The sequence below is a fragment of the Mus caroli genome, unplaced genomic scaffold (assembly GCF_978045245.1).
Source record: "Mus caroli unplaced genomic scaffold, Mus_caroli_1 scaffold_12, whole genome shotgun sequence".
Taxonomy (NCBI): Eukaryota; Metazoa; Chordata; class Mammalia; order Rodentia; family Muridae; genus Mus; species Mus caroli.
In genome coordinates this window covers 74,928,032-74,950,351 of record NW_028227267.1, presented here as the reverse complement: position 1 = coordinate 74,950,351, position 22,320 = coordinate 74,928,032, and the positions used below count along the sequence as shown (strand labels likewise).

The following is a 22,320-nucleotide window of genomic DNA, read 5'->3' as shown; positions in this document are numbered from 1 at the left end:
AGTCTATACGCATCCCTAACGTTCACCTGACTGTTGGACATCCTTCTGAATTTTATGTCTTTGCGCACACCCAGAGAGGGCTGAAATAGTTGTACAGAGGAGATTCTAGGGCAGAAAAAAGCTAGACCAGAAACACATCAACATAGACCTATCAGAGGTGCAGAGTTTCTGTCGTTACTTCTAGCCCAGTGGTTCTCAACCTGTGGGCAAGCCAGTCAGCAGCAATCCTCCGTGGCCTGTGCATCAGCTCCAGCCCTGTCTGAGTTTCTGCCCTGACTTCAGGGGTGGACTGTGATGTGGAAGTATAAGCTGAAATAAACCCTTTCCTTCCCAAGTTGCTTTTGACCATAGTGTTTCATCACAGAAAAAGAAACCCAAACTAAAACAGGAGGACCTTATAATGCTTCTGTGAGTGTGGAGTTTCTGCTGCTTTGTAATTTTAATGTTTCGCGTATCACGAGTTTATAATGCACTCAACGCCTCAGCTTTGTCAACCACTACGTCAGTGGTTCTTTCTCAACCTGTGGGTCACAACACCTGTACAGGATACCCTGCATATCAGATATTTGCATTAAGACTCATAACGGTAGCAAAATTACAGTTAAGATGTAGCAATGGAAATAATTTTATGGTTCGGGTCATGAGGAACTGAATTAAAGGGTCGCAATTATGAAGGTTGAGAACCACTGCTCTGGCCAATCATATCTGACTCAGAGCAAGGCAGGTGCTTTGTAAATGTGTGCCTGTGTCATTCTGCGCACTTTCTCCATTTCTCTCCTGGGTGTAATTCTGTGAACTGTTCTTTTTCTTATGTTCTACACACTCTGTGTCAGGCTTTGTTTTGGTAAAGTATGGAGAGGCGACTGTGATCTAAGAAGACTATGTGGATCAGGCAGCATGTTCAGATAGGGCACACCATGTGTTCTCCCGGATATTCTCACAGCACTGGTGAGGGATGAAGTAGATGTTCTCTTCACATCCATCATAACAAACCCAGAGGGTACCATGATGACACCCTCTCCTGTAAGGCCCATAGAGAAACTCAGATTTCAACTGAGTGACAGCTGCCACTCAGGGGATCTAAGTGAGACACTTTTAGTTCTGGGTGACATAGGCACAAAGGTGCAAGTAGTTTTTATTCCTTTGGCATTTTTGAGGCAGTTTCTCTCAAAGGCCTTGAGCCCCTGATCCTTCCTACCCCACCCTTTCAAATGATTTCTGAAGACTGAATAAGTATCAGGAATTTTGAATTACCCTTTCTTTAAACTGGGTTCTCTTGCAGAACTTGGGCTGCGTAGCTTCTTGTGTTTTTGTTTTTTATTTTGTTTGTTTGTTTGTTTTTGTTTTCATTTCCACAGAGTTGAAATGTTATGGGTTGAACAGTATGTTAGAATGCAAGGGAAATCTGGCAGTTCTTGGTGGTTTAAAGATCAGAGGGAAATGATGAGACCCTTGTATAACAATGTTTGAAAGCATGTTTAGACGGTTTCACAATGGATATGTTATTGTGTTGATACCATGAGCCCCTGAATAATTCTTTTGTTACTACAGTGTATGTGGATTTCCCCTTTCCCTTCGCTCCTTCCATTTACCTCCATCTCTCCCTTCATCCATCCCTCCCTCCCTCCATCCCTTCCTCCTTCCTTCCCTTTCTTACTTCTGTGAGATTATATAAAGGAGGAACAGAGCAAGGAGAAAGAGTGGAGGATGCAAAGAAAAACGGTGATGTCACACCTCACACTACCCAGCAGCCCGTGGGGCCAGGGTTCCTGGAGTACCGTGTGTGGGAGTGTTGCTGAGTAGCAGGAAAAACTTAAGAGGTCAGCGGGTGGGGTGAGCAGACAGGTGGCTGAGACACTGCCCTTGACAACTTAGCACCACTAGAGCATATAATTAGGCCCTAGATGCAGGCTATTATGTTCACAAGGAAGGAGTGCAGTTGATGTTCCAAGCTAGTAAGTGTGATCTTGAAAATAAAGTTAGAATTTAAAATCTTCTAGATGGCAGTAGAGAAATGAAGCCACAATTGAAGAGGGATTTGGAGATCGTGTGAAGGCTTTGTTTAAGTGAAACCATTTTTTAAAAAAATCTTTTAAATTTCTATCTTCAAATGTGTGTGTGTGTGCGTGTGCGTGTGCGTGTGTGTGTGAAGGCATGTCCAGGTACCTTGGGTGCTGTGAACTGAACATGGTTCCTCTGCTTAGAGCAGTAATGCCCCGACCCCTGACCTCTTCAGCCTGGAAACACTTTTTAAAAAGAAGTAAAGCTGTGTGAACCAAGGAGGACTGTCCAGCTGGGAGTGTGTGTGTGGAGATCAGCTGTGGCCAAGAAGGAAGGCTGAGTCTTGCAGACAGGTTGGGGTGGCCTTTCCTAGGAGCGCATCTGCTTGGCCTCAGCATGAAGCAGGGGGAGGGAGGATGCTTCTGGATATTCTTTGATCGTTTTGACTTTCTCAATAAAATGGGAAGCTAAGTTATCAACCGAGAGTCATGGTGGAAAAGATGGTGGAGATCTGGAGAGAGGGAAAGGCAAGGAGAGCTGATCAGGAGAGGAAATCCCTGCCTTGGGAAATGGAAGCCAAGGGGCTGAGGAACGCATCGTGCGTACAAATCTGAGGGCCTTATCCAGGAAGGTCAAACAGACACTGTCAGCCTGGTATAGACCCTGATCAGCTGCCGGGCTGGGGTAAACAGAGAGCTGTAGTAAACAGGGTTGTATGCAGATTGTCTAGGCATGGCCAGGGAAGAGGGGACAGGGAGACTGGAGGGGGATCCCACAGCCCAGAGTCACAGAGTGAGTGCTAGAAGTTACTTGGACACGAGTGACTGCAAGACATAGAGAAGAGACAGTTTAGAGATGGAATTAAGCCCGAGATTGAAACTTTGTTCAAATTAGGAAAGGAAGAAGAAAAATGAAAGTCTGTTAAAGGGAACTACAAAGCTTCAATTATTTTAGAGATGCATTAATAACAGGGGAAATCTCCAGATGATCTGTATGAAGCTTGCTATACCTTCTTCTGTGAAATACAAAGAATGGTTTACTTAGAAAACGAAGAAGAAAGTTTCCTCAAAGAAACAAATAAATCTATTTTGGAATCCAAAAACTACATACAAACCCCTGAAGTGCATGAAATAAAGTGGGTTCTGGTTCTAATGCTGTGTGTGTGTGTGTGTGTGTGTGTGTGTGTCCGTCTGTCCGTCCGTCCGTCCGTGTCCATCCTTGAACTCACTGTACAGCCCATGCTGGTCTTGAACTCATTTCCTCTTGTCTCCCAACGGGTGGGATTATAAGCATGCACCATCACACCCAGCTCTGGTTCCAGTTCTTATCAGGCAAGCTGGATAGCACCCGAAGGCCCCAGTTCCTCCTCAGGTAAACCCTAGTAGGAGGTTGTGGGTAGATGAGAGAAAGCCCTCTGCTTGTGCCCAGCACCCAGTAGATGCCAGCAGCCAAATGTTAGGAGTCTTGAGCTGAATCGCACTTTTCCCAGTAGGGCACCCAACTTTCTTAAGAAGGTTGCAAGTGTGCAGGGCCATAGTGAAATCTCACAGCCATAGGCGAAGAATTCTTATCTGTTTCCGATGAGCCAGAAACCGGAGATTCTGATTGTAAACCTGTCTTTAGATTGGATCTCACCTGAGAAGCATATATATATATATATATATATATATATATATATATATATATATATATATATATATATGTCATCATAGATGTTAAGATTCCACAGTAAGAAGAAAAGAATGTTGAAGGAGATCCAGCCTGTCTGTAGTAATAAACACTTCCTTGTCACCATCCATTTCTGTCACAGCCATCCGGGCAGTCATGGCAGTTCTCTTAAAGCAAATGTCACCCTTGCCTGTTGGCTCTGCTCCTCCCTTCTGTGGGGTGGGAAGGGGAGTAGGTATAACAGAGGGCCAGGGGCAAATGTCACTGAGAGCATGCTTCTCTACACTCTTGTGTGTATGAGGGAATCCAGAGGCTGGACCGAGTAAGCTAACACAGATGTGTGGCTTCCTCGAGCAGTAGGAGGCTGAGGGAGATATTTCCTGGAAGATACTTGGATGAGAAAGACTGGGGTCCAATGTGAGTAAGAGTAATACAACAGCCAGTGGAATTCTGGTCCTCACTGTGGTTCAAGATTATCCATCCATAGGCTGACAAAGCCAAGGGAACTTAGTACAGTATAAACACGTGATGTGCTAAGCATAAAAGTTTTGAAGCAGTAAAACTCTGTGCCTACAAAAGTATTATTTGGATGACCCCTGTTTTAGTCAGGGTTACTGTTGTGACTAAACATCACGACCAAAAGCAACTTGGGCAGGAACGGGTTTATTTCAGTTTACAGTTCCACATCACAGTCCATCACTGAGGGGAGGTCAAGGCAGGAATCCAGGCAGAGCAGGAGCCTGAGGACAGGAGCTGATGCAGAGGCCATGGAGGGGTGCTGCCTGCTGGCTTGCTCCCCATGGCTTGCTCAGCCTACTGTCTTATAGCACTCAGGAACACCAGCCCAGGAGTGTACCTGTCCACAGTGGGCTGGGACCTACCCCATCAATCACTAAAATGCCCTGTAGGCATGCCTACATCCTGATCTTATGGAGGCATTTTCTCAATTGGGGTTTCCTCTTTTTAGATGACATAAAAACTAGTCAGCACTACCCCCACAAAAGAACAACTCAAGTGTGTATTTATGGCTATCAAATAGATAAAATGTGGTAATACATACATTGGGGGATCACTTAGACTTATACAGGAAGGAAATTCTGACCTCTGTGTGGATGAGAACATTAGACCAAGTGAGATAACCCAGTCATGAAGGAAGAGCAAGTGAGGTCAAAATCATAGGCACGGGAAGAATGGTGGTTGTCAAGCTTGGGGAGGGAATGGTAGTAGGTAGTTGTTTAATGGTTTTACTTCCAGATTGAACAGTTATGTGTGGGATGGATGGATGGATGGTCATGATGGCCCCGAACTGCTTAGTTACTGATGGTTAAGTTGGTAATTTTATTATGTGTATTTCCCCCATAATTAAAAGGGTATCTTACAAATTATAGGAATATAAATATAGGAATGGCTGTCTATAAAACTCAGTAGTGATGCAAAGGTGGAAAATAAACCCAAGAAATGCATGAGTACTGTGGGTGTTGTCAAGCTAACTTATAAGCCTTGTATAACTACATCTATTAGAATGTTGCCTGACTTGGGCTATTCAGATGCTGTGGATATGGTGGTGGTATAAGGAGAGAACCAGCCTTCTAACATTGTCCTATGACCTCCACATGCACATGGTGGCATGTGAATGCCTTTCCCAAATGAATGGTTGCTTTTTTAACCTACTTTACTAAAATGACTTAAAACATCTTAAGACAATATCTAATTGCATACTGCATAGTGGTGAAGAGTTTCTTAGCCAACCAGATATTATAGAACAGCATAAGATGGTAGGGCTGGGGATGCTCACACCTTTTATCCCAGGATTACAGGCAGAGGCAGGTGGATCTCTAAGGCCTGCCTGATGGCAGAGGCAGGTGGATCTCTAAGGCTTGCCTGATGGCAGAGGCAAGGCTTGCCTGATGGCAGAGGCAAGGCTTGCCTGATGGCAGAGGCAGGTGGATCTCCGTAAGCTTGAGGCCTGCCTGGTCTACTGAGTGAGTTTCAGGCCAGCCAGGGCAATATAGTGAGACCTTGTGTGAAACAAACAAACCAAAAAAAAATTATAAAAATATAAATTATAAAATAAAAATTATAAAAATCAGGCTTAGATATTGAAAAAAAGATTGTGTAATTGGAAAAAAAAAAGAAGGAATGTACTTACAAGTGTGTATTTTAAGTGAAGTATTACAACCAAGTGGCAGCTGGGTCACCAGTTAGTTAAAAATTCAAAGCGTAATGCCACAGTCCCACACTACATATTTTTTTGGTTGGGTTAGTAATCAGACTTGTAATATATGGAATCATTAAAGTCCTAGCCTAATTATAAAGAGATAAATATTTGTATGTTTCAGGCAGAAAATTAAAAACAACACAAAAAAGAAAACAGAAATCAAAAGTTTACTATATCCTGGCATATTGAAATTTATCATGAATCAGTTCACACGGTCGGTAAATTCCCATCTCTTCCAACCTTTAACCCAAAAGGTAGCTCTCATTTTTTTGTTTATGATAAAAATGTCTAGTAACAAAAAAATTGGTTAGATGAATTATGTACATACATATTATTTAAAAACCTTCTATTCAATCAAATGTTTCACAGATTGAAGGCATTCAGTAGGTAGAGGATTGAAATCACAAACTTATTTTATATCATGTCGAGGTAGAAGATAAAAAAAAATTGTAACTTCAGAAGAAGAGATCCCGCGCTCCTCTTCTTATATACGTGTCAGAGTGCGGAGGACATCGGGAAAGGTCGGGAGGGAGAGTAAGCTTTGTGAGTTTGGGTGTATATTCCTGTGTTTGGAGGCTGGGCGTCAACCTCAGCTGTCACTCCTCAGGAGCCATCCACCTTGTCTTTCTCAGTCTCTTACTGGGACCTGAGGCTCGCTGAGTGGGCTGGATAGCTGGCCAGTTCCAGGGAGTCAGTCTCCTGTTCAGCCTCCTAGTGCTGGGACTACCAGTGCAGGCTACCATGTTGCCTCTGCTGAAACTGCCTCCCCCTCCCCCTCCCCTCCTCCTTCCTTTCCCTCCCCCTCTCCCTCTCCTTTCCCCTCCCCCTCCCCCTCTCCTCTCCCCCCCCCCCCTCCATGTTATTACTATTGTTATTTGACAAGGTCTCATTATGTAGCCCTGGCCGTCATGGAACTCACTATATAGGCCAGGATGGCCTCAGACTCACAGAGACCCATCTGCTTCTGACCTTGGCTTTTTATGTGGCCTCTGGGGATACAGCTCAAGTCTGGGTGCTTATATTATAAGCATCCAGTCCCAAAGTATTTATCTTTTCTTTCTTTACTTCTCTTTGCTCATTCCCATTAATTTTTTTGGCAACATGTTTGTTTTTGTAATAAAAACTTTGGCTTTTGAATTTGGATACAGTTCATTATATTGGGAAAAAATGCAAAAAGAAAACTCGTATTTTTCAATCCGCTCAAGAACACAAATTGTCTGTATTAGTAAAATGTTTAGTAATTAGATTACACAGTGCTTCATATTTCTAGAGGGAGATTAAATATTTTTGTTGGAGTAGTAAGAAATAATATTGATTGCTCACTAAACGCTGTATTACATTTTGTTTCTACATGAAAGAACAATTAAATAAGAGTAATTCAGTGCTTAGAAAATAAAAAATATGGTTTTTGTTTATTTTTTGTGCACATGAGTGTGCTACCACATGCATGGGGAGGGCAGAGAGCAGCTTGCAGGATGTGGAGTAGACGGATCCCCAGGATCGACCGAGGCTTGTCAAGCTTGGCGGCATGTACCTTGGCCCTTTGAGCTACTCTGATGGCTCTAATTGAGTACTTCACAGTCTCTGTAACAATAAAGGTAAAGAAGCCTAGTTGTTCTTTACTATTAAAGAGAAAAGATGGTAGTGAGCTATTTAGAGCTGAAGTTAGTCTGTATAGCCATTCTTTTTTATTACTATAAGTAAAGGATTAAATTTTGGTAATAGAACCAATAGCTTCTAAAAGAGTATGTTAAAATTTACCAGTTATTTCTAGACATGATAATCTATAAATTGAATTTACCTGAAGGTTTGGCCTATGCTTTAGATGTTTCAGTATCACTTTGGTATCACCTCAGAAGGAGGGGTAGGGGTGTCATTTAAAGATGTAAAAAGTTGGAGGGGTCTCCACAGCTTCAGAGGAAGGCAGGGCTCTTGATCTCGGTAGGGCTCTGTCCACTCCTGTGGACAGAGCTGGGGACAGCATGGGACCTTCTGCTCTCTGCATCACGGTCCTGTGTAGATCACAGGGCTGCAGGGCTCAGTGGTGCAGGTTTGCTTATGTGCTTCAAAGGTCAGCATTTCCAGATGGACGGAGCTCCAGGCTCCTCCATCTCTGTCACCATGGACTGGACTGGCCCAGTCCCTTTGGGGAAAAAGGCTCTGGGGAGAGAGATGTTTCCAGGCCACTGATCCTCTGGAGGCAGGGCAATCTGATCACAGATTTTGTCTAACCGGTCAGCTTCAGAATGTCCATAGAAGAGAGGATTTTGTCCAGACATCTCTGCAGAGATACAGCCGACACTCCACATGTCCACAGGCGTTGCATATGTAGACTATAGAAGAATTCCAGGAGCATGGTGCTGGAGTGTAGCAACTGCAGGTGTGAGGGCCATCTGTTAGCTGCAGATTCTGGCTAAGCCAAAGTCAGCCAGCTTGACTGTCCCACTACTCAGCACTAGAATGTTCTCTGGCTCTGGTTCTCTGTGTACTGTGCAATTTTTATAAAGGAGATCGGGACCTCTTTGAAATTAGTGCATTAGATCCTTCACGTCTCAAGTTGCAAGCCTGCTGGGTATGCCCTGTCCGTATATGTCTGTTTGTCCTGGTTTGTATGCTCAAACACTAGGGTCACTTTGATCTTAGGTAGTTCTGGAAGAAGCACAGACCTCCATCAGCCAGACAACCTTGTGGTACTCAAAGCCTCCAGCTTCCTCAGGAAGGGCGTGTCATGAGCTGTACCGATGGCAAGGTCTCTCCAGCTTCTCTTCTGTTGTTGTTGTTCTTCTTCTTATTATTATTAAAATCTCTCACTGAAACTGGAGCTCATTGGTTGGCTACATTGGCTGGCCAGCCAGCTCTAGGGCCCACTTACATCACTAGCCTCCTCCCCTTGGCATTATCCTACCTGTGTTTTGTTGTTGTTACTGTTACTATTAACTATTAACTTTGTGTGGGTGTCTTGCCTGCATGTGTGTTTGTGTACCACGTGCAAGCAGTGCCTTTGGAAGCCAGAAGAGGGCGTTGGATTCCCTGGGATTGGGGTTACAGATGATTGTGAGGTCACTGAGAATGGAACCCAAGTCTTCTGGAAGGGCAGCCAGCGCTCTTCACTGCTGGCCTGCTCTCCCGTCTGTGCCTGGCTCTGTACATGGATCTGAAGCCTGGGCTTCATACTTGAAAACCAAGCACATTACCACTAAGGTGTCTCCTTGGCCTGTCAGGTGGCCTTTAGTACAGTAGCCTGTGGATTTAGTGGCGTTTTCCCATCTAATCAAAACATTACGGGGATGACTTGACACAGTCGATCAATCGTTCATGTCTTCCCCAGCGTTCCAGATCACCTTCTCAGTAAGGTGTATTTGGAACTTCAGAATCAACTCTCGTGGTTTTTTTTTTTTTTTCTGTCACCTGTGGTCATGTTTAAAGCAATGAGAAACCCGAGTTGTCTGACGTGTACAACATGTTCCTGAGGTGCTCCGAGGGCTGTGCAACCAACCACCCTTTCATTTCTCATTTTGTAAACAGACATCCCGTGCATCTTCTCTCAGGCACGATCCTGGCTTCACCATTTCGGCCATATTCTTCCTGTTTCAAATGGCCTTCAGCGTAGTGCTAACGTGTGTCTTATGCTCCTAAAAGCAAGAAAGCTGTGGGGTGTCTTATGCAGAAAATGTGTATAAGATGAGAGTTTTATTTTTTTAGGCTTGAGTTAGAGCACTTTCAGCACTAAGTTCAATGCTCATGAATCATATATATATATATATATATATATATATATATATATATATATATGTGTGTGTGTGTGTGTGTGTCTGTGTGTGTGTGTGTCTGTGTGTGTGCAAATGTATCTGTATGTGTACACATATATACACATACATATATACATATACTTCCTGAAAAAAAAGCATCTTCAAGCAGAAGCACATACCTTCTAAGGTTTTAGATTGGATGTTAAAAATATGACCAGGCCCTTGCAAGGACTGTTGCTGTTCTAAGAGAAAATATTCCCTTCGAGTTCAGTATGGTTCCTTGAGTGGCACAGCCATCGTAGAGAACACAGCGGTGGCAAATAACGTGAATCAGTTGCCTGTAAAACTACTTGAAAGGGAACGTGTTGTAAAAAAAAAAGTGCGCATGTTGAAACTCATTAGTTCAAAACCCATCAATCAGAATCGCACATCAAAAAAAAATAAAAGTCTTTCTGGTGGAAGAGTAAGCCTGGACATACTTCGTTATGTTTGAACGTTCTAGTTTTCTGTACTTAAAAAAGAATTTTGAAGATGGAACACAGAATTGCTCATTAAGATGACCCATTTTTCCTCAACATTAAATACACATTTGGCTTTGACGTAACCTGTTTATGTCACAGAGTAGAATATGGCTGTTAGCCCAGAAAGCCCAGATGACAAGCATATATATATATATATACACACACACACACACACATATATATGTCATTGTGTGTGCTAGCTCCAACATTTTTCATTAGTCCTTAATCATCGGTGTTAATTATTCATTGTTGCTACAGTCAATCTAGCAATCAGTAATACATTTTTCATTGAGATGTCAGTTTAATGTAAATGGAACAACTCTGAGACCAGAGATAATCTTGGAGGCAGGGATGCAGCTTCCTTTTGTTTTGTTTTGTTTTTTTTGCCGTACATTTGATCTCTCTTCTGTCAGTGTGATCCTTCTGGCATTCACTGTTTGCTGTGTGTATACAGTAGGCTCTCAAGATGGCCTTTAAAAATCGAGGTTGTGCTTGCTTCTGTGAGTTCCAGTTGTGTAATGGCTGTATTGCAAGAAAAGCATTTGTCCTGAGGGTACCGTTTGAGTTGAGTTTTTTGTTGGTTTGTTTTGTTTTGAGTTGAACTAAAGCAGGTGTGCTGACGTGATGCTGTAGAATATGTCCGGGGCAGGAGAGTGCTGTGGGGAAGGTGACGGGTTTTATTTGAGAGGGGAACTGGCTTTGCATCCCAAGTGTCTCCCAGGTGACTCGCAAACAAAACTTATCTCTGAACTTAGGATGATAACGAATTTCCTCAGTTTCCAGGACTTAAACAGCACAGGTATTCAGACGCATGTCTGGAACACAGCGACACTTGAACCCCGGTCAGTTGTTAAGTTTATCCTGAAAGAAAACAGAGGCTGTGCCACAGTGAGTTCAATGTTTAAAATAAACTCAGCCTCTAAAACAAACCCTAATCGTATAAGCGGGAGAGGAAATTCTGCCCTTTATAAAGAAATATAAACATGCCGACTGTCGTAAGACCGCGGCCTCCTGTTAGTTCTGCTTTGGATGGTTTCTGAGTTTGCCAGATTGTGAAATCCCAGTATGACGGCCTAGACAGGCTGCTGCATATGGAGTTTTGATAGCCACCATCTTAGAGAACACAGTTCTGGCCTAGGCAGGGGATTCTTAAGCGAAGGAAAAAAGAGTCTCCCTCTAAGAAAACATCCTCCCCAGGCAGAGGAAGTACAGGTGGGTGGCTTGAGGAACGAAACCAAGTTTGTTCTCCATATTTGACCGCATGCACTCACCTGGACATGGGCGCAGGCACGAGTCACAGGACAAGCCTAGTCATCTTTACAGTGTGTCTTCTGCCCGCATCTACTTATTCATTCCTGCTCTGAAATTAGGGAAGTTCAGCTATGTCCCTCAGAATCAATCAGGAAAAGTACCCAGCTTCCACCCTTTTCCCCTCTGACTAAACTGAATAAAGGAAACACTTGCAAATTTTTTACTTAACCAGTGTCACAGTAAAAATATTAAGGTAGCCCTTGAAATGATTTAATGTTTTAGAAGTTCAAAAAAAGCTGCCGTCTCTCTACTGTAGTGGATGAGGTGCATTCGCGTGGTCCCCAGAACCTGGGATCCTCAGAGGTGGCAAAGTTACCCATACGGCTACCCGCATCATCCCCCCTCATCCCCCTCCCCATACCTTGAGCTTACATTTATTTAGTTGCTAGCATTACAGAGATTAATAAAACAGATCGGCATTTCACTATGTAGTTATTCTGTTTATTTGTTTGATCTTTTGAAACACAGTCTCACTACGTGGGTGGGGGCTCACCTCAGACTTGGAGCTGCCCTCCCTATGTGCTGGAATTAACATGTGCGCCTCCGTGTCTGGCTTCCTGCCGGTGTTTCAGCTGATCACTGGTCAGGGCATCTGTAAAAGCAGATCTGTTTTTAATCAGTGCATAGTTTTATTTTTGTAAGTAGAATGAAATATTTTCAAGTAGACACCACTCTTGAAATGGGCATAGCCTGCCTGAGCCTTTGTCATTGTGCTGGAGAGTCATGATGCATGGGAACTGGAGCTGTACGGGTGTGTGTGTGTGTGTGTGTGTGGTGTGTTAGGACAGGTAGACTTTCTGCCTCTGGTCAAAGTCTTGTAGGAAAGGTGTTGCAGGTTGTTCCCGGGGCCATGTGCATGCCGATCAAGTGTTCTACCATTGGCCTACCCTTGGTCTCACTTTCACCTCTTATGGATAGAAATTGCATAATAGAAGGCGAACTGTTTAACGCCTGCAAAAGCCTTTGAAACCAAGACCATGAGACTCCTCCTTCACGGTTGTTATGCTGACCAAAGGAGGAGAGTTAGAGTGAGCTTCAATCTTACTGTCTCTTTTGTACTTTTTTCCTGGTTTAGGTCAAGTTGGTGACATTTGTTATGCGTGAGTATAAATTGGCTAGTAGTGTTTGACAGTGCACTAATCCCTCTGACTTGGCAAAACCCTTAGAGTATGAATTTTGAGCTGGCAGACTTGTGGTAGCCCCGCTGCTTCATAGCTCCTCACTGATCTAAAGGGAAAGAACTCAGTAACTAAAATATTTACTTCATCACCAGAGCATGTCTCCTGGGGCTCAAGGACATCAATGAATAGGAGCTGTGTGTGTAAAAGTGCTATAAATCCCAGGTTCAGCTTCACCAGTGTTATCTGTGTTCCATGATTAACCTATAAATAAAACACCGTCATTCTCTTAATTTGCAGATCTTCCCTTTGAAAGGGGACCTCTAGCTCATAACAGATATGTCCCCTCGTCAGTATTGCTGCTCCAGCATGTTTAGCCTACTTAAATGTTATTTATTAATGTCTACTGTTAGCTGTAAACCACAAATTGAAATTTGAGTCTAGCGCAGATGGGGACTCTTTTAAGCCTCATGCTGTGACGGATGCTCATCTGTTGATCATGGTTTCCATGGCGAGCACTGGCTGCTACCTGTTTCAGCCGCTTCCTCCTACTCTTTCCTATTTTTGGCCTCTTTTCATTTCACACAGTCCTCACCTCCACTCCGCCACCATTACCTCATTCCACCCTTGATTTCTGTGCTTTGAACCACAACTTCCTATTTTTTTGAAGGAACTAAATCTCTTGAGCAATTTTATACAATTCTAAATCTCATGCACTAATAGTTTTTTCCACCAAAGAGGCCACTTGTAATGCAGCTCCACTGTGCACCGTCACTGGCATTCAATCCTCTGAGGGTGTCCGGCGGGGAATTCCAGGTTGGTGTTCATATCATGCCAAAAGCCCTTTGTAAATAAAGTTCTCAAAAGTTAGTGTATAATTAAAAAACAAAACAAAACAAAACTCTCAAGGCATCAAGACAGGGACTTAAAATAAATTACAAAATGTTCCTTGACCGAGACCAGGGAGATGCCTGAGTGGGCAAAGTGCTAGCTGTGCTGAGCTTGGATTCTCCAGCACCTATAGGTGGGACAAAAAGCCAAAATGAGAAATAGCTGTTCCCCGCCAGTGTTGGGGGATGGAGACAGGCAGATCCTGGGGGGTTTGCTGGTTATTTGGCAGAGATGAAATGAGAAGTTCCAAGATAAGTGAGAGACCCTTGTCCTAAAATAAAATGCAGGCACGCTTACACACACACACACACACACACACACACACACACACACACACACACGCAATGGCTGGCTGTGCTACCCCCACCCCCACCCTCCAAGTTAAAGCACTATTCTTCTATTCTTGTTTGCTGCCTATGTAACAGCCTCTAGCACTGGATGGTTCAGCCCAGGCTGGAGAGATGGCTTAGCAGAGGAGAGTACTTACTCCTCTTCCCGAGGATCTGGGTTCAATTCCCAGCACCCACATGGCTAACAACCGTCTTTAACTCCAGATTCAGGGGATCCGATGCCCTCTTCTGGCCTTTAAGGGCACTGTATGTACGTGGTGCACAGATAGGCATGCTGGAAAAACATGCACAATATAAAAGAACATAAAAGACAGCCCAATTTTTGGTTGGACTAAGCAATGAGAGACCAACCTTTAAGTTTTGTGTGTGGATGCTTTGCTGTGTTATTAGCTCAGGACGCCTTGCATGCCTGCCTTTTACTGGGTGACCTGTTGAAGAGAATCAGCCTGTAACACAGAGCTGGAAAGGAAAGAAACATTACTGTTAGCAATCGTGTTTTGTAAGAAAGCAGTAAAATGATTTTATACTTCCCATTTTCCCAGACATCTTACAACTCGTGATGTTCAGCCTAATCACTCGTTATATTTGGCTCCGGGACTGCAGAGCTCTAATGTTAAAATTTTGGTTCTTTTACTTTTTTAAAAAAAGTATCATGTGGCTCTTCCCAGAATAAGTTAGCAACAGATTATTGATTTAGTTAAGAGAAAAGAAAAGTGTGCTGTTGAGATTTTTCTTAGCTACAGATTTGATAGCACAGTTCACCCCTGGAGACCTGCTTACAGCTCACTGGTGGAATTTGATATAGACCAAGCTTTTATGATACCAAGAAAGAAATAATTGTTTTTGTTTGTATATTTTAACACGTTTGTGATGTTATAAATTATAGTTAAGACTTAGTTTTGTAGGGTATTAAATTACATGTGTAAATGTGGGGTTTTTGTTGTTGTTGTTTTAAAGAAAGTTAAAAATGTCCACATCCCCCCCCCCTTTTTTTTTGCTTGCTTATCCAGTCTTCTCAGTAGTCTGGTTTAGCAGCAATTATTGGTGCTATGCACTCACTGATAAGTGGATATTAGCCCAGAAACTTAGAATACCCAAGTTACAATTTGCAAAACACAAAAAAATCAAGAAAAATGAAGATCAAAGTGTGGATACTTCATTCCTCCTTAAAATAGGGAACAAAATACCCATGGAAGGAGTTACAGAGACAAAGTTTGGAGATAAGACGAAAGGATGGACCATACAGAGACTATCCCACCCGGGGATCCATCCCATAATCAGCCACCAAACCCAGACACTATTGCATATGCCAGAAAGGTTTTGCTGAAAGGACCCTGATATAGCTATCTTGAGTGAGGCTATGCCAGTGCTTGGCAAATACAGAAGTGGATGCTCACAGTCATCTATAGGATGGAACACAGGGCCCCCAATGGAGGAGCTAGAGAAAGTACCCAAGGAGCTTAAGGGGTCTACAACCCTATAGGTAGAACAACAATATGAACTAACCAGTACCCCAGAGCTTGTGTCTCTAGCATATGTAGCAGAAGATGGCCTAGTTGGCCATCATTGGGAAGAGAAGCCCCTTGGTCTTGCAAACTTTATATGCCCCAGTACAGGGGAAAGTCAGGGCCAAGAAGTGGGAGTGAGTGGGTAGGGAGCAGGGCGGGGGGAGGGTATAGGGAAATTCTGGGATAGCATTTGAAATCTAAATAAAGAAAATATCTAATAAAAACAAAACAAACAAACAAACAAACAAAAAACCCGTCTATAACAGTCCTTCCACCAGACTGTTAATTCATTCTTCAGCCTAGCCTTTGAGAAAAAAGATAGTATGTAGAAGACTCAAGGCGGCTTTAATATTCTGCCCGTATCATGAATTTAACATTTCTAAAACTGGTGCCAGTTTTTTCCAAGTGTGGGTTAGATCTCAGGCAGAGTTTAATACTGGAAAGGACAGCATTGCAAACTTCAGAGCCGAAAATACGTCATCAGAGAAAGCATCAGGACCCGCTTTGGTATTGATTATCACTGGTGACACTTGGCTAAGCTGCAAGCCAAGAAGGGCTATAGTCCTCTGCCTAAGAAATCAGAAGAGGCTTAGTAATGAGTTCATCCAGCAGGTGACAGATGCAGTGTTCAGAATACTGCTCATGGAAAGCACAGTTGACGCTGGAAAGCAACTGGCTGTGGCCCCCATCTTGACCTGACTCTCTGTTGAATGGGAATGTTAGGGAGATTGAGGTCAGCCCGCTGAGCGACAAGGTCCAAGGAGCTCATTTCTGTTCTGTCTCACGACAGCAGGGGCTGCTGAGCATCCTCATTAAATGTAGTCCTCTTCTATTTCATCCACGTAGAATTAGGATAAAAATACCCAGTTATAATGTGGGCTGCAAAGGGACCCTGGGGTTATTGGAGGAGCATTTTAAGGTCTGATTTTAGTATAGCTCCCTCTGTGGCTAAATGTAATCTTATTCCTGTGAAAATGGTTTTTTTTTTTTGGGGGGGGGGGAAATGATATAGAAAATTCAAGTGAATTTCATAATTAAAAAAGCATGACTATCTTGTTAAAGTTGCTTCTATTCTTTTATTTTCTTCAGCTAAAATGACTTTTTGCAATGTTAATATGATTCCACTTTTTTTTTTTTTTTTTTTTTAATATTTTTATTACATAATTTCCTCAATTACATTTCCAATACTATCCCAAAAGTCCCCCATAGCGCCCCCCACTTCCCTACCCACCCATTCCCATTCTTTTGGCCCTGGCATTCCCCTATATTGGGGCATATAAAGTTTGCAAGTCCAATGGGCCTCTCTTTCCATTGATGGCCGACTAGGCCATCTTTCGATACATATGCAGCTAGAGACAAGAGCTCCAGGGTTCCGGTTAGTACATCATGTTGTTCCAACAATAGGGTTGCAGATCCCTTTAGCTCCTTGGGTACTTTCTCTAGCTTCTCCATTGGGAGCCCTGTGATACATCCAATAGCTGCCTGTGAACATCCACTCCTGTGTTTGCTAGGCCCCGGCATCGTCTCACAAGAGACAGCTATATTTGGGTCCTTTCAGCAAGATCTTGCTAGTGTATGCAATGGTGTCAGCGTTTAGAAGCTGATTATGGGACGGATCCCTGGATACAGCAGTCTCTAAATGGTCCATCCTTTCATCACAGCTACGAACTTTGTCTCTGTAGCTCCTTCCCTGGGTGTTTTGTTCCCAATTCTAAGAAGGTGCACAGTGTCCACACTTTGGTCTTCATTCTTCTTGAGTTTCATGCTTTTAGCAAATTGTATCTTATATCTTGGGTATCCTAAGTTTTGGGCTAATATCCACTTATCAATGAATACATATTGTGTGAGTTCTTTTGTGATTGTGTTACTTCACTCAAGATGATGCCCTCCAGGTCCATCCATTTGGCTAGGAATTTCATAAATTCATTCTTTTTAATAGCTGAGTAGTACTCCATTGTGTAAATGTACCATAATTTCTGTATCCATTCCTCTGTTGAGGGACATCTGGGTTCTTTCCAGCTTCTGGCTATTATAAATAGGGCTGCTATGAACATAGTGGAGCATGTGTCCTTTTTACCGGTTGGGACATCTTCTGGATATATGCCCAGGAGAGGTATTGCTGGATCCTCCGGTAGTACTATGTCCAATTTTCTGAGGAACCGCCAGACTGATTTCCAGAGTGGTTGTACAAGCTTGCAATCCCACCAACAATGGAGGAGTGTTCCTCTTTCTCCACATCCTCGCCAGCATCTGCTGTCACCTGAATTTTTGATCTTAGCCATTCTGACTGGTGTGAGGTGGAATCTCAGGGTTGTTTTGATTTGCATTTCCCTGATGATTAAGGATGTTGAACATTTTTTCAGGTGCTTCTCTGCCATTCGGTATTCCTCAGGTGAGAATTCTTTGTTCAGTTCTGAGCCCCATTTTTTAATGGGGTTATTTGACTTTCTGGAGTCCACCTTCTTGAGTTCTTTATATATATTGGATATTAGTCCCTTATCTGATTTAGGATAGGTGAAGATCCTTTCCCAATCTGTTGGTGGTTTTTTTGTCTTATTGATGGTGTCTTTAGCCTTGCAGAAGCTTTGTAGTTTCATGAGGTCCCACTTGTCAATTCTCGATCTTACAGCACAAGCCATTACTGTTCTATTCAGGAATTTTTCCCCTGTGCCCATATCTTCAAGGCTTTTCCCCACTTTCTCCTCTATAAGTTTCAGTGTCTCTGGTTTTATGTGAAGTTCCTTGATCCACTTAGACTTGACCTTAGTACAAGGAGATAGGAATGGATCGATTCGCATTCTTCTACATGTTAACAACCAGTTGTGCCAGCACCATTTGTTGAAAATGCTGTCTGTCTTCCACTGGATGTTTTTAGCTCCCTTGTCGAAGATCAAGTGACCATAGGTGTGTGGGTTCATTTCTGGGTCTTCAATTCTATTCCATTGGTCTATTTGTCTGTCACTATACCAGTACCATGCAGTTTTTATCACAATTGCTCTGTAGTAGAGCTTTAGGTCCGGCATGGTGATTCCACCAGAGGTTCTTTTATCCTTGAGAAGAGTTTTTGCTATCCTAGGTTTTTTGTTATTCCAGATGAATTTGCAGATTGCACTTTCTAATTCGTTGAAGAATTGATTTGGAATTTTGATGGGGATTGCATTGAATCTGTAGATTGCTTTTGGCAAGATAGCCATTTTTACAATGTTGATCCTGCCAATCCATGAGCATGGGAGATCTTTCCATCTTCTGAGATCTTCTATAATTTCTTTCTTCAGAGACTTGAAGTTTTTATTATACAGATCTTTCACTTCCTTAGTTAGAGTCACGCCAAGATATTTTATATTATTTGTGACTATTGAGAAGGGTGTTGTTTCCCTAATTTCTTTCTCAGCCTGTTTATTCTTTGTGTAGAGAAAGGCCATTGATTTGTTTGAGTTAATTTTATATCCAGCTACTTCACCGAAGCTGTTTATCAGGCTTAGGAGTTCTCTGGTGGAATTTTTAGGGTCACTTATATATACTATCATATCATCTGCAAAAAGTGATATTTTGACTTCCTCTTTTCCAATTTGTATCCCTTTGATCTCCTTTTGTTGTCGAATTGCTCTGGCTAGGACTTCAAGTACAATGTTGAATAGGTATGGAGAAAGTGGACAGCCTTGTCTAGTCCCTGATTTTAGAGGGATTGCTTCAAGCTTCTCACCATTTACTTTGATGTTGGCTACTGGTTTGCTGTAGATTGCTTTTATCATGTTTAGGTATGGGCCTTGAATTCCTGATCTTTCCAAGACTTTTATCATGAATGGGTGTTGGATCTTGTCAAATGCTTTTTCCGCATCTAAGGAGATGACCATGTGGTTTTTATCTTTGAGTTTGTTTATATACTGGATTACGTTGATGGATTTCCGTATATTGAACCATCCCTGCATCCCTGGGATGAAACCTACTTGGTCAGGATGGATGATTGTTTTGATGTGTTCTTGGATTCGGTTAGCAAGAACTTTATTGAGGATTTTTGCATCAATATTCATAAGGGATATTGGTCTGAAGTTTTCTATCTTTGTTGGGTCTTTTTGTGGTTTAGGTATCAGAGTAATTGTGGCTTCATAGAATGAGTTGGGTAGAGTACCTTCTGTTTCTATTTTGTGGAATAGTTTGTGAAGAACTGGGATTAGATCTTCTTTGAAGGTCTGATAGAACTCTGCACTAAACCCATCTGGTCCTGGGCTTTTTTTAGTTGGGAGACTATTAATGACTGCTTCTATTTCTTTGGGGGATATAGGGCTGTTTAGATCATTAACCTGATCTTGATTCAACTTTGGTACCTGGTATCTGTCTAGGAACTTGTCCATTTCATCCAGGTTCTCCAGTTTTGTTGAGTATAGCCTTTGGTAGAAGGATCTGATGGTGTTTTGGATGTCTTCAGGATCTGTTGTTATGTCTCCTTTTTCATTTCTGATTTTGTTAATTAGGATGCTTTCCCTGTGCCCTCTAGTGAGTCTGGCTAAGGGTTTATCTATCTTGTTGATTTTCTCAAAGAACCAGCTCCTTGATTCGTTGATTCTTTGAATAGTTTTTCTTGTTTCCACTTGGTTGATTTCACCCCTGAGTTTGATTATTTCCTGCCGTCTACTCCTCTTGGGTGAATTTGCTTCCTTTTGTTCTAGTGCTTTTAGGTGTGTTGTCAAGCTGCTAATGTGTGCTCTCTCTAGTTTCCTTTTGGAGGCACTCAGAGCTATGAGTTTTCCTCTTAAAAATGCTTTCATTGCGTCCCATAAGTTTGGGTATGTTGTGGCTTCATTTTCATTGAACTCTAAAAAGTCCTTAATTTCTTTCTTTATTCCTTCCTTGACCAAGGTATCATTGAGAAGAGTGTTGTTCAGTTTCCACGTGAAGGTGGGCTTTCTATTATTTATTTTGTTATTGAAGATCAGCCTTAGTCCATGGTGATCTGATAGGATGCATGGGACAATTTCAATATTTTTATATCTGTTGAGGCCTGTTTTGTGACCAATTATGTGGTCAATTTTGGAGAAGGTACCATGAGGTGCTGAGAAGAAGGTATATCCTTTTGTTTTAGGATAGAATGTTCTGTAGATATCTGCCAGATCCATTTGATTCATAATTTCTCTTAGTTTCACTGTGTCCCTGTTTAGTTTCTGTTTCCATGATCTGTCCATTGGTGAAAGTGGTGTGTTGAAGTCTCCCACTATTATTGTATGAGGTGCAATGTGTGCTTTGAGATTTACTAAAGTTTCTTTAATGAATGTGGCTGCCTTTGTATTTGGAGCATAGATATTCAGGATTGATAGTTCCTCTTGGAGGATTTTACCTTTGATGAGTATGAAGTGTCCCTCCCTGTCTTTTTTAATGACTTTGGGTTGGAAGTCAATCTTATCAGATATTAGAATGGCTACTCCAGCTTGTTTCTTCATGCCATTTGCTTGGAGAATTGTTTTCCAGCCTTTCATTCTGAGGTAGTGTCTATCCTTTTCTCTGAGATGAGTTTCCTGTAAGCAGCAAAATGTTGGGTCTTGTTTGTGTAGCCAGTTTGTTAGTCTATGTCTTTTTATCGGGGAGTTGAGTCCATTGATATTAAGAGATATTAAGGAAAAGAAATTGGTGTTTCCTGTTATTTTTGATGTTAAAGTTGGCATTTTGTTCTTGTGGCTGTCTTCTTTTAGGTTTGTTGAGGGATTACCTTCTTGTTGTTTCTAGGGCGTGGTTCCTGTCCTTGTATTGGTTTTTTTCTGTTATTATCCTTTGAAGGGCTGGATTCGTGGAGAGATAATGTGTGAATTTGGTTTTGTCGTGGAATACTTTGGTTTCTCCATCTATGTTAATTGAGAGTTTGGCTGGGTATAGTAGCCTGGGCTGGAATTTGTGTTCTTTTAGTGTCTGTATAACATCTGTCCAGGATCTTCTGGCTTTCATAGTCTCTGGTGAAAAATCTGGTGTAATTCTGATAGGCTTGCCTTTATATGTTACTTGGCCTTTTTCTCTTACTGCTTTTAGTATTCTATCTTTATTTAGAGCATTTGTTGCTCTGATTATTATGTGTCGGGAGGTATTTCTTTTCTGATCCAGTCTATTTGGAGTTCTGTAGGCTTCTTGTATGTTCATGGGCATCTCTTTCTTTAGATTTGGGAAGTTTTCTTCTATAATTTTGTTGAAGATGTTCGCTGGTCCTTTGAGTTGAAAATCTTCATTCTCATCCACTCCTATTATCCGTAGGTTTGGTCTTCTCATTGCGTCCTGGATTTCTTGGATGTTTTGAGTTAGGATCTTTTTGCATTTTACATTTTCCTTGATTGTTGTGCCGATGTTCTCTATGGAATCTTCTGCACCTGAGATTCTCTCTTCCATCTCTTGTATTCTGTTGCTGATGCTTGCATCTATGGTTCCAGATTTCTTTCCTAGGGTTTCTATCTCCAGTGTTGCCTCATTTTGGGTTTTCTTTATTGTGTCTACTTCCCTTTTTAGGTCTAGTATGGTTTTGTTCATTTCCATCATCTGTTTGGATGTGTTTTCCTGTTTTTCTGTAAGGACTTCTACCTGTTTGATTATGTTATCATGTTTTTCTTTAAGGATTTGTAACTCTTTAGCAGTGTTCTCCTGCAATTCTTTAAGGGATTTTTGTGCTTCCTCTTTATTGTCTTCTTCCTTTTTAGCAGTGTTCTCCTGCATTTCTTTAAGTGTGTTATTAACGTCCTTCTTGAAGTCCTCTATCATCATCAGGAGATATGCTTTTAAATCCGTGTCTAGCTTTTCCGGTGTGTTGGGGTGCCCTGGACTGGGTGAAGTGGGGGTGCTGGGTTCTGATGATGGTGAGTGGTCTTGGTTTCTGTTAGTAAGATTATTACGTTTACCTTTCGCCATCTGGTAATCTCTGGGGTTAGTTGTTATCGTTGTCACTATTTAAAGATTGGAGCAGAAGCTGTGTTCCACTCACCAGCAGTCCCAAAATCCTGCGGCGGGGGTCGTG

General features: G+C 42.2%; 1 protein-coding gene and 1 pseudogene across 2 annotated transcripts in view; one reads left to right on the top strand and one right to left on the bottom strand.

Annotated features, from left to right (window-relative positions):
* The window catches only part of Dgkh (diacylglycerol kinase eta), a 170,176-nt gene that overhangs the window by 19,947 nt on the left and 127,909 nt on the right, over positions 1 to 22,320 (top strand). The gene's annotated exons all lie outside the window — the stretch shown is intronic.
* On the bottom strand, positions 7,892 to 8,597 carry LOC110308978 (cyclin-dependent kinase 4 pseudogene; annotated as a pseudogene).